At 39.9% G+C, this 12757-nt stretch overlaps 1 protein-coding gene across 50 annotated transcripts in view; it reads right to left on the reverse strand.

Moving 5' to 3' along the window:
• The window catches only part of ADD1 (adducin 1), a 115303-nt gene that overhangs the window by 64744 nt on the left and 37802 nt on the right, over positions 1-12757 (reverse strand). For 8 of the 50 annotated variants that reach the window (XM_065598311.1, XM_065598319.1, XM_065598337.1 and 5 more), the window contains exon 2: positions 10440-10613. The exons of the other annotated variants lie outside the window; for them this stretch is intronic. The gene's annotated coding sequence lies outside the window, so the exon portion shown is untranslated. The remainder of the gene's footprint in view (positions 1-10439; positions 10614-12757) is intronic. 50 annotated transcript variants of the gene reach the window in all.

Here is a 12757-nt window from a genome sequence, read left to right on the forward strand (position 1 = left end):
AGCAGAATGATTTATTAAGGCAGTTTTCTGTCTGTATTTGGTATCCACTGCAGAGATACAGGGAATAAAGCAGAACCATCATTCCTTTCCTAAGAATTCTCTGCTTCACACATTACCCACAACCAGTTTTGCCTTAAGCTAACTGAACAAACTGCCTGGTTTTTACTGTCTAAAACTGTGATTATTTTCCATATTCTCATTTCATATTGGTTTTGATATCCCTTGAACTAGTCACAGCATTTTTTGCTTTGAGGTATGTGTATTCTTGTAGAGCAAGTAGGTCTGAGCACGCACACTTGTTAAAAAACAAACAAGCCCTTTAGAATACTTAACAGAGAAAAGAAATAACCACTCATCTCTTCCCTGCTTTTGAGCAGAGGTCAGTCATTCACTCTTAAAAGCTTAAAGACTGATCGCAACTTTAAATTACCATTAGCACCTAAATTAAAGGTCTCCATAAATCAAACATGAAGACATTTGTGCCAGCACAATAAGTGTCTCTTCCTCTGCCCTTAATCCAAGAAACCCATCTCTCCTTGGAAGAATTTTTAAACCTTCTATGCCTTACCGCCCTAACTGAGACATCCTCTCTCCTGTCCCACTTCCATGCTCCCTCTGTAATTCCCAGAAACCTTGCCCTAACATTCCTTCTCCCTTTCCACGTACTACTCTAGCTCACCCAGATTCACTCCACTCTCTTCTGCGCACCACTCTGCTTACATCTGCACCGTATCTCTCAACTCCTTCCATCTTGTTCCAAGCTCTCTCCCTCCGTTCCTATTCCATTACACTTTCTCTTTATGACATGCTATTTTATAATCCGAAAGAAGAAGGTAGATTGGACTAAAATGCAGAAAACTGCACATGGTAAGTTAACATTTGGTGAGGGAGACCAACCCTTTGGCCATTCCTCCTTCTACCCCTCCCTTTCATGATTTTCTTGCCTCCCTTTTTTTGTTCCCCTACCTACACACTTGACTAAAATGCATCTCTTACATTTTATTTTGGAGACTACATTTAGACAGTTGCAGCACATCTTCCAGGCAGAAGCATTGGTCATCAGGTGGCATTCATAAATTGAACATAGAGCTCCTACCTACCTCTGAAGCCAAGTGAATAATTTGTTTAACAAGTCTAAACTCCACAGTCCTAGCAAAGAAAAATGGGATTTCAACACTGGAAAACTGGGTTCAGCAGTAACGTACATTTAGGTCAGCAAAATAAAGCACACTGCTTAACTAGACCAAAATTTACACTGCATTCATGGACATCTAGGAACCCAAATCATAATGGCCAAGATTTTGAAGAAGATATCTAGTGATTTTTGCCACCAACCTGAGACAATTTAAAGGGGGTTGGTTTTCAGAAGGCGAATGCTCAGCACTTAATGAAAGTCAGGCCTTTAAGGTGTCTCCAGTTGGGCACCCAGAATTACTGCTCACTTTTGACTATCTTAGCCAATGGCACTTATGCCTTCAAACCATTATACAAACAGAATGTACTTAAATTCTCAATAACAGTAATATGAGAAGAAAACAGACTGATATATTTTAAGGCCAAAAAGACCATTATAATCATCCAATCTGACCTTTGCTTAACAGAAGCTACAGAATTTGACATAGGGATGGATTCCTGCATTGAGCCCAATCACTTTTACCTAGTTTCCCATCCTACAAAATAAAGTAAGAAACAGAGGTTAAATGGCTTGTCCATGGCCACACCGGGAGCATAGCCAGAATTAGAAATGAAGAGGACCTACTAGTTCTGTTCTCAGTCTACATTAATATAAAATAAATAAAAATAAATGTTGAGTAAATTCTTTAAGTATCATACAACAGTTCCACTACAAGGTGAGGATTCTATGTTAATTTAAAAGTCAACAATGCTTTTATTTATTGCAAAAAGGTTAGTTCATCAATAGTTGATATTATTAAAAGAGCAGAAGTTTAGCTGGCAGCTGATAATGCTTGACATTGATTGTATGTTTGAAAAAAAACTGAGTACTGCAAATTAACTTTATGTTGGTTTATTTATTTCAGACCAGTCTTAGAGTTACAGAAATTCCATATTTTTATGCATAGTGAACAAGAAGAACGAACAAGGAATTACATTCACTAAGGAAACCTTTTTAATAAAATGTGAAGAGTGGAAAAATAATTTGAAAAGGCAAGAACAGTACTATTAAACGTAATAACATAAAAACCTCATCATACCATATTCTACTCTCAATAGCTCTATTGAGAGTTTAGTCCCAAACTGATATACCCCCAAAGAGTAACCTTTGAAAACTATTCTGTAGCCAGTACTAATTTATATTAGCTTTTAAAAAATCTGAAACACTTACTGCACTTCTGTGATATTTTCTATGTGGTGCATATATAGACCACCCTTATTTTAAGGGGTATATGAAACAACCTGCAATAACAGTCTTTCATTATTACTTCCACTTATTTCAAATTATTTTGAAAATTAGAGGTCAAAGCTGTTTTCAAAAGGTTCGCATCATTAGACACAACATTGATTCTGCTTCACTGTTTCCCTTTTGCATGAGACTGATGCCAGCCTGACAAGGTAATATCAAAATGGGAATTTGGTATCTTGCTAAAGTCATCCGGTTCATTCCCCCACTTTGATATCTAAGAATAGAATCTCTTTAGCTCATAAGAGTGCCTGTTGGTATGTCATTGCCTAGAGATAGTAATAGGAAACCCAATATACAATTCAGATTTAAGAATCACATCTGGTCAGTTATATAGATCAATTCCAGTACACCCAAGCCCACTGCACATTATTAGCATATATATGGCTTGATTTCTAAGGTTCAGTTTCCTTCACTTTGGCTAGTAATTAGAGCTAATAAAAGACTATTTTTCAGTGTAATACTGGCCGGTTCCATTCTGAAAGATGTCTGCCAACTCATTCATGGTACTTCCACTGACAATAAGGTAAGGATTTTTTAATCTGAAGCAAGCCAGAGAGATTTGACAAAACTTTACAGGATCCCTCACAATTTGTACCTGTTAACTTCGTTAGAAACCTCCCCCCGCTCTTTTTTTTTGGGGGGGGGGGGAAGAGGTGGAGTCTGACTGGCAGTCCAATCAGAACCCAGATCATATATGGAAATGAGATCATAAAGACAAAGAAGCAGTACAGGCTTTGCTTTGCTAGGCACATACGTATTCATTCTGTGCTGCTGAATGTCCTGTGCTGATCAAAAAAGCTAAACAAGAATGGGCTCTGTAGATTTCTCCCCAAAATTAATGCCTTGTCTATACTTAAAAGGTTTCCCAATATAGCTATACAAGCAAACCCTACTAATGTACATACAATTTAAAAGGGCAAAAAAGTCCTTTTGCTGGTATTATATAAGTCCCCTGAGCTGATATAACTACATTAGGATTGCCAATTTTGGTTGGACGTATTCCTGGAGATTTAATTACGACAATCTTTAATTAAAGATTAATCTTTAATTTTCGGAGACTCCAGGCCAATCCTGGAGGGTTGGCAAGCCTAAACTGCATCTACACTTGGGCTTTTCCTGGCATATCTATGTTGATGGGTCTCAGGATTCCAGAAATCGGACATTGCAGTTTAGAAATGCCTTAAAAAAAAAAAAAAAAAGCAAGCCTCAGCTAAGGCCAAATCGAGGGCAAGTGAAGAGCAAGTATACAATTTATTTCTAATTCATTGGCTCCAACACTTCAGGATATCCAAGTTCAGTCAGTAAACATGAAAGAGGCTAGGGCCCTGTAGAAAAAAATAGTATGTGTTCATATAATTAAAGACTGTATCATAATACATACAGAAAAGAGCTGATTTAAGACTGCACAGGCAACTTTAAGCATTTCCTAACTTTTGAGTGCTTGACTTTGCAACTGTAATGTTCTTTTAATATATTTTTTGTATATAGTATATAATTACAGCTTTATCATATCTTACACTACAGCACTTTGATTACCTTTTTACCTCAGTGTTTCCTACATATTTGCTCTTGCTCTTTTTAAAAAAACATTTTAGAAACACATTTATTCAATCATTTGCCATAGAAAAATTAGCAAAACTATACAGTGTAGAAACAAGTTATTTATGATAGCCCATTAAAGTTTTCATCTTTTTCAACAAGTGTATTCTTCAGTATGAACATTTTGGCCGTGTTGTACTTGAGTTTCTTCTTGGCATTTCAAATGTTTCCTGTTGAACTTCAAAAAGGAAAAGTTGGCACCATCTTAGGAAGCCAAAGAGCTAATAAAGCAAGTTCATGATCGGACTAGTTAGCAGGCAGAATAAGTCTTTAACAAATTGAACAATCATTTTTCTTTTATCCAAACAATCCTAGCTGACTTATATCTTCTAAGCTTTCTCTTCTCTTTGTCTGCAACAGGAAGAGATTATTTCACAAGCAGGAACATTTATTGCTGTCCTTAGAATCCTAATAAAACTGGTTGTTTGCACAAAACAGAATTGCTCACTTGAACTGGCACGAAGTACAAATGTCATCTTCATGTTTGATACCAAAAGACATTGTGAATTCAAGACTGGACTCTTACATGGTTTATACCAAACACTATCAAAAGCTTAACTTGCCAGAGGTGATGCATTTTATGGGTGGAGTATTACGCCAGTCTTGGAGACGACAGATTCTGGCAAGAAGAAATATTAGAGAGAGAGAGAGAGAGAGAGAGAGAGAGAGAAAAAAAAGACAGAAAAATTGAGTCTGGTGGAGAAAGCTAATTATACAAAGATTCACTTAAGCTACAGCATTTAGAAACTCTATCAGCAAGTATTCCCCATTATCAGCCTGATCCAAAGCCCACTGAAGTCAGTAGGAGGACTTTAACCATATAGTATTAGAATGCATTACAATATTAGATGAAGATTAATATGGACAGGCTCGAAGACAGATGCCACCAGCAAAAAAATTCAAAGTGGACACTGAGGTCTATAGTTTGTGGTCTACAGTTTGTAACTGGTGTCCACATGCACACTGTGCATTGTCTTGCATCTTTCAGAGGTGTGAGAGATGACAACATCTGCCATGCGATATTCTGAAATGGCTCAATGTAGACCATTGCTTCCAGGATAGATTGAAGTCTGGAAGATCCTGATTAAACCCAATCCCAAAAAGGCTTACAAGGGTTCAGGTGTCTTCAGAACAGTCTGGAGGTTCTCGTGAATTGGTAAATTCAGGTTGGCCCTGGTTTGTTTGTACTCATAAGCTATATGTGTGTCTCCAGATGTTGAGCGTGGGTACATGTTCCTGAGTGGGCAATCACCGAACAGGTGTTGATTTTAATGTTCCAATTATAATTCTCATCATGATATTAAGCTGCATGTCCAGAGATTTGGTGAGCTGTCTGCCCAGACTGGTGAGCAATATTCAGCGACTGAGTATACCAGTAATAGAGTTGCTGCTCTAAATGTGTGTGGGCATTGGCACCTCACGTTGCACCTGTTTTTATCTTTTTTCGCATCTTTTCCAGATTAGCATTAAAAGTAAAGCTTGTATCCAAAGTTACACCCAAGTAGTTCAGATAGGGTTCATTTCAGATCCATTGACTGCAAAAGGTAACATTAAGCAGTTCCTTGGTGGCTTTATTGATTAGATAAAAAGCTATTACCAAGGTTTTGTAGGCACTGGGATGGAGCTTCCAATTTTGAAATTATTCTGCCATTATCTTGAGGTCGGTGGAGAGAATGTCACTGATGGTGGTGAGGTCTTTGCCATGTACTGCAAGAACAATTTGGTCAGCACAAATGAACTTACATGAAACTGTGTCAGGCAAGTCACTAATGCAGATGCTGACTAGTGAAGGAATCAGCACAGATGCTTGGGGTAAGTCACCACAGACCTCTGAACTGCCCATTCAACAGGAAGCGATATTTACAGTTGCTCAACTTATGGCCAGGAGTCTCATAGTACTACAGCATTTGATGACTCTTGATGCCTTGAGTAATAGCCCATATCTCCATACTGTATTACAGACAGCAAACAAATCAATCAATGCTGTTCCAGTTTTTAGATTCCACTGGAAACCAGTTTTGATGTAATTAATAATGGCAAGAACCTGGTCGCAGTAACTTCATTCTGATCTAAAACTGACCTATTCCTTTGGCAGGATGGCCTCAAAGATAGGGGTAAGACAGGTCAGTAAAACTCTTTCCATTAATTTACGAGTTATGGAGAAGAGTGATATTGGGCAATTGCTGGCACCACCAGTTGGTGGTTTCCCTGTGTGAGGAGGGCAATCACTATCGCCTTCCACCGGCTTTTTGGGATCTTCCCCATCGAATGTATGGCGACGCTTAGGTCTGCCAACCATGCTTGTCCCTTTGGCCCCAAATTCTTAAAGAATTACCAGCAGCTTTTCTACTCTTAGTGGCTATAAGGGATTGGTTTATTTCTTCTGTAGTATATGGGGACAATAGTGGTGAAATGGCAGGGCTTTGTTGGACACCTAGAAAAAGCTCCTTCTGAACCTGCTGACTAATCAGCTTGTCAGTTCTAGTCTATAAATTACAGAGAAGGTGTGAGGTGACAGCATTGGCTGTCACTTTCGGTTGATGGTGTTTACTGAGTCAGCAGCTCCAAGCTTACAAAGGAGTGCCCAGGCTTTGCGATTGGAACATGAGAAAAGTCAAGATCCTACACTTTCCATTTCTTCAGGCAGGTAGTGTTCAATGTCTATTAGTCCTTTTGTTGTGTCTGGATCACCACTTTTCTCATATTCCTTGAAGACTAGCTGCCACCAAACAGAATAGACCTTGCAATAGCCACGAGGACTATTCACAGAAACTTTGAGAAGAAAGTGAACAATGTGGTCACAGTTTTCTGCGATCAGCTTGATACGATGTATCTTGTCTTCAATTTCTGTAGTATGTGCAACCCAGTTCTACTACTATAAACCAAAACGAGAGAATTTCCTATTATGATTATTTTCAGAGTAAAAATTACAATAGCCTTTACAGTAGCTCCTTGCTTAACGTTGTAGTTATGTTCCTGAAAAATGTGACTTTAAGCGAAACGATGTTAAGCGAATCCAATTTCCCCATAAGAATTAATGTAAATGGGGGGGCCAGAAAAAAGAGATTTTATATATATATTAATTACACACACACACACACACACACACACACACACACACACACAGTATAAGTTTTAAACAAACAATTTAATACTGTACACAGCAATGATTACTGTGAAGCTTGGTTGCGGTGGTGAAGGCAGAGAGTGGAAGAGGGTAGGATATTTCCCAAGGAATGAACCTTAGTGCTAAATGATGAACTAGAACTTGGCTGAGCACTCAATGGTTAACACATTGTTGTTAATGTAGCATCACACTCTACAAGGTAGCAGGAATGGAGGGAGTGGAGACATCATGACAGACAGACACAGAGAGAGAGACCCATTGCCCCTTTAAGTACGCTGACTTCACTCTAAGTACATTGTCTTTTTTAGCAAGTTGAGACAGCAGCTGCTGCCAGCAAGCTTCCTCCGTCATGAGCCCTGTCGTGTGTCCCCCCCACCCTGCTCTATAGACATGGGGTAAGTGGGGGACACCCTGACATTAGCCCCCCTCTTCCCCAACCCCACTGCACAGCAAGCAGGAGGCTCCCGGGAGCAGCTCCAAGGCAGAGGGCAGGAGAAGTAAATGGCAAGGGGGGAGGGACAGCTGAACTGCTGGCAATTGATAGCCTGCTGGGCAGCTGCCGCACAGGGAACTTAGGGGAGACGGGAGCTGATAGGGGGGCTGCTGGTCCACCCTGGTTCCAAGCCCCCACCAGCTAGCTGCAACGGGCTGCTCTTCCTGCAAGCAGTGGACAAAGCCCACGGCTGCCAAACAACTTTATAAGGGAGCATTGCACAACTTTAAACGAGCATGTTCTCTAATTGATGAGCAACATAACAACGAAACAATGTTAACTGGGACGACTAAGTGAGGAGTTACTGTAAAGTGGTTAGGAAGGACATGTAAACAATTAAGCCTAAAAATCTGCTTCAAATTAGACAGGAAATTGCATTTAGAAAACTAGTACAGATCTATTTAGTAGCAAGTAGCTATGGGCCTTTTGCCATGGAAAACTTGAAATTGCTCTTTGATTGCTAAAAACCAATAAAGATTTTTCTTTGCTCAATTAACCATGGATCATAGAAGAATATTGTCTGTGGGGGGCATTTTTGTAAGTATTGAGTCCTTTATTGGTACCTTCTACAGAGTATGCCTAAGAAAAATAAGGTCTAATGTTTGAAACATGGCAATAAAAATGACGTAAGAGTAAATCAATTCCCAGTTGCCTTCTATTTTTCTGGTGTTAATTTGCATTAAAAAGCAAACTGCAGTGATTAGTATTCGGTACCTTATACAGCCATATAAATTACCAAATATGACGCCTAGTACCTTCAGGTTTCAGAGTAGCAGCCGTGTTAGTCTGTATCCGCCAAAAGAACAGGAGTACTTGTGGCACCTTAGAGACTAACAAATTTATTAGAGCATCAAAATATCTCCTCAATATTTATTCCACTCTATATGCATCCGAAGAAGTGGGCTGTAGTCCACGAAAGCTTATGCTCTAATAAATTTGTTAGTCTCTAAGGTGCCACAAGTACTCCTGTTCTTCTTTTTGCGGATACAGACTAACACGGCTGCTACTCTGAATACTGTGAAGGTTTGTCTTCACTGCAGCATTAGCTTGAGTTACCGACACTGGAGTTAACTCCTCTCAAGTTAGCCTAGCTTCAGTGAGAGAGGTCATACTGTAAAACACTGGAACTGCACAGAGTGCCTGGATCAGCAGCACAGAGTAGCTGAATCCCCATTGCATTATTGGCTCCAGTGTCAGCAGCACTTGAGCTTCAAACTTCACTCCCTGATAGGCCAACTAGGTAGAGTTTAAAGCACCATTTAACTTGAGCTAGAGATATTTGTGCATGCATGGGGGCTGGGTTAGGGGCAACAATTGAGTTATACCTTGAACGAACACTACAGTGAAGATAAGCCCTGTCAGCTCAGAATCAACATCTATGTGTGTGTACATGGAGATTATTCTACCAAAGTCAATCTAACATCCTTGCTCAGACACTGAGATCTATATGCTACTAGAAACATTAGCTTCATGCCATTAGTCTTTCCCTCTAGCCTCTTGGGGCTTGTGAACTGACAGAGCAACACCAGGGAGAACAAGTGTGCTTGCAACCAGGAAGTGGGACCATCTTGGGGGAACAGGAAGAAGGAAAATAGGTAAAATTACTAACTGCCTCCCAGGTGGGGGAGAGGGGGAATAGTTGCCCAAGAGCCTCTCAATTGGAAACATTCATTTGGGGTTAAAAACCAGCCTAACCACATTTTCATGTATTTTAAACATTCTCTTTTAGATTAAGCAACATACCCAAGCTCCCAGATAAAGCACATGTTGCAGAACATAAAACTAAATTTCTAGCAGCTAACAGGAAAAGCTCATCTTTCACTGGAAAAAAATGCATTTCCTTAATTTTTAACGCAGACAAAACATCTACCTCATATAGAGAGATTTTTTTGGGGCCCAGTTTCTTGCATTCTCACTTGCTTCCTCTAACTTTGTTCTATCAGTTCCCAGACCTCAAAAGGCAGGAGGGCAAGAGTAAAGGCGTGAAGTTAAGGTTTCTTCTGATACACAGATCCCAATGTTTGAACTAAAGTTCTGCTTTAACAGAATAATCTCCATGTGCATCAAACGACTGAGGGACTGGTAGCTCCGCAGTAGCTATGGGGATCTGCTACCAACTCTGCCTGCCTTCTGAAAGACTAGGGGAGTCATTGATGGGGGCTGGGGAGAAGAGCTATGGGGATGTTCCTATAGCTGTCTGTTTCCAGTTTGTATGGGGAGGGGAGGGCATTGTGCAGACCAGCCAGAAGAGGGAACAGGAGATAAGCAAGAATGATTATTATCCTGCTGATAATAACTCATCTTAATTAATTCGAAGTGAGGTTTTTACTCACGAAAGCTTATGCCCAAATAAATCTGTTAGTCTTTAAGGTGCCACCAGACTACTTGTTGTTTTTGTAGATACAGACTAACATGGCTACCCCCTGATACTTGACAGTTGGTATGGCTACTTCCACTTTTTCATGTTCTCTGTATGTGTGTGTGTGTGTATATATATATATATATATATATATATATATATATATATATATATATATATATATTCTTACTATATGTTCCAGTCTATGCATCTGATGAAGTGGGCTGTAGCCCACAAAAGCTTATGCTCAAATAAATTTGTTAGTCTCTAAGGTGCCACAAGTACTCCTGTTCTTTTAATGAGAAGGAAAGACACTCAATTGCCTGGGAAGGGACTGATCAGGAAGAGAGGGAAGAGGAATGAGTACCTGGGACAACTGGAGCAGAGAGGAAGGAGAGAGAGAGAGATTAAGAAGGGAAGGGAGCTAGAGACACTTAACTTGAATGTATCGGATTTACCAGGATTCTTCCCAATCCCAGCCTCCTACTTTGCTCTGGCTCCTTGATCAGCTCCTTCTCAGGCTTCCAAGCTGAGGCTATGCACAGGTCCTGTTTCCCACTTCCTCTTCTGATAATATGGTTTTCTTGTCTCCACTAACCTTCCACTGCCAGTTCTGTGTCACCAACATAAGAATAAAAGCATGTATGGCACATCACCCACTGACAGAACAGCCATTCCTAAACGTTAAAGCCTTTGCTAAAGGTAAAGTAAGAGGTTTCAAACTAATGACCTAGTTCTTCATTGCCATTTTTTTGGTTTGATTGTTTCTAACCAGTTTCAGCTTGTTCTCCTACTCTGTCCAAATGGCTCTGCGAGAACAGCGCTGTCATGGATTCAGCAGGTTATCGTAGCTGGGTGAGAGATTCAGTACAATGCTGCCAGAGTCAGGCTATACTGCAGAACAGCTCACATCACTGATTAGACACACACACATTCTGGGAAACAAGCCTGAACAAACATGTTTAGCTTATCTCCGGGGACTAAAATGAGGTACGCCAAAGAGGTTCACTACAAGGGCACCAGACATTTTTACAAACTGATCTTTTTGTGCAAACTGGAAAGCATGAGTTTCATTAGTATCCTTCCCCATTCCTTCCATGCAGGCACATCATTTGTGCAGCTAGAGGCCCCACTGTGCTGGGCGCTATACAGATATATTGTAAAAGAAACAAACCCTACCCCAGTGAGTTTAATATTTAACTAAAGATATGGTAAAGTTAATTATACCTATTATATTACACTTGAGATGTAAGTAGCAGAAGAGGGGGTTCTGTAGCATTTTTAATGACCTACTCTATGATAATGTTTCATATTTTCTTCATATTTAGCTCTATGCTTTTAATACTGCATTGCATTTTGCAATGCAGCTGATGTCTTAAAAATTTACTTTAACTTTCAAAAATAAAATGACAGTCAAGATCAATCTTAACCTTTTAAAAAAAGTTTTTAAAACGTTCCTTACTTCCCTCAAGACTAATGATAACTAAAAAACATTTTCTGGTAGCTTAGAATCGCCAAAAATCCAGTTGTATGCAAAGGATAAGTAGTTAATTTACTACCCGCTAGACAAGCAGCTGAACTACACTTAAAAATCTCACGAGCACTGACAGATGACCTGCCCAGCGAGAACGAGAGAAAGAAAGAAAACCCCTCGAACCTCAATTTCTTTGGTAAATTCCACTGAATTGTACAAGAAAGAGGGTTTTTCCAGCCTCGTTTATTGCTATGCTAAATTCCTTCTTTAGTATCACTCAGTTACACCTCATATTGTAGTTGGAGAAGCATACACACAGATAATTCAAGGGCACAGTACTAGGCCACAACTGCCATTCAACACATTTATAAGAACTGTGGCAAGCAGCCATTTCCAGCCTCTGGTGTGAGCAGGGTTTAGTATTTTTAATTATAATGTTGAAATTTTTCACTTACATTTTTAATGCTCAGGGAGCCTTTAATGGGGCCAGAGCAGCACAAGCGCTGTTATTCTCCTGGTATTTCCACCAGCCAGGAATTTTAATACTGGGAGAATACCATATGGTTATTTTTGCCATATGAACTCTTCAGGCTTGAGAGTTAGTGAAGAAACACAAGATATAAATAAGGAGATATTCAGGTTTAACCCAAATACTGCTTATTATTAGGTTCCTGTGAACACAAATGCCCAGCCCACGCCTCGGGGTCAGACATGCCAGTAAGCAAATGCTCTCAGAATTTTTAAGCACAGGTCAGATCAGATCAGCAGCTTGTGCATTTAATTTCGCAGTGGCAAGTTACTGATCTGTCCTGAACAGCACATAAAAAGCCTGAGGGCACAGACTGGTCAGCATGTCTGAACCGAAGCTGAAAATGAAAACTGGCCTCACACCACACAATACCCTTACAGAGTCTAATGAATGGAAGTTGCACCCAATACTGGACTTCTGGGGGGGGGAGGAGAGACACACAATTGGCTGCACGCCTACTTCTTAAAATAAAAAGTGAAGTGGGTAGGAATACCCCTCTGAAGACAGAAACACACAAAAAAAGTCTGGATGATCCAGACCCTCTGCTTCCCCAAACCAGGGTCATCTGGGACAAGGTGAGGCAGAATTCCTGAAGGGAATTCATTCATTTTGACAGCTGCTTGCTTCTTCTTGGCAGTGCTCTCTCTCTCACCTCTCCATAGATTTATTTTTATTTTTTTAATTTCTATAGCTTCAAGTATTGCCCTCCCACATTCATAGGACATAAGCACTGGAAGGCACTAGAAACAGGAAG

Source organism: Chrysemys picta, chromosome 5, assembly GCF_011386835.1.
Source record: "Chrysemys picta bellii isolate R12L10 chromosome 5, ASM1138683v2, whole genome shotgun sequence".
In the NCBI taxonomy this organism is placed as follows: domain Eukaryota; kingdom Metazoa; phylum Chordata; order Testudines; family Emydidae; genus Chrysemys; species Chrysemys picta.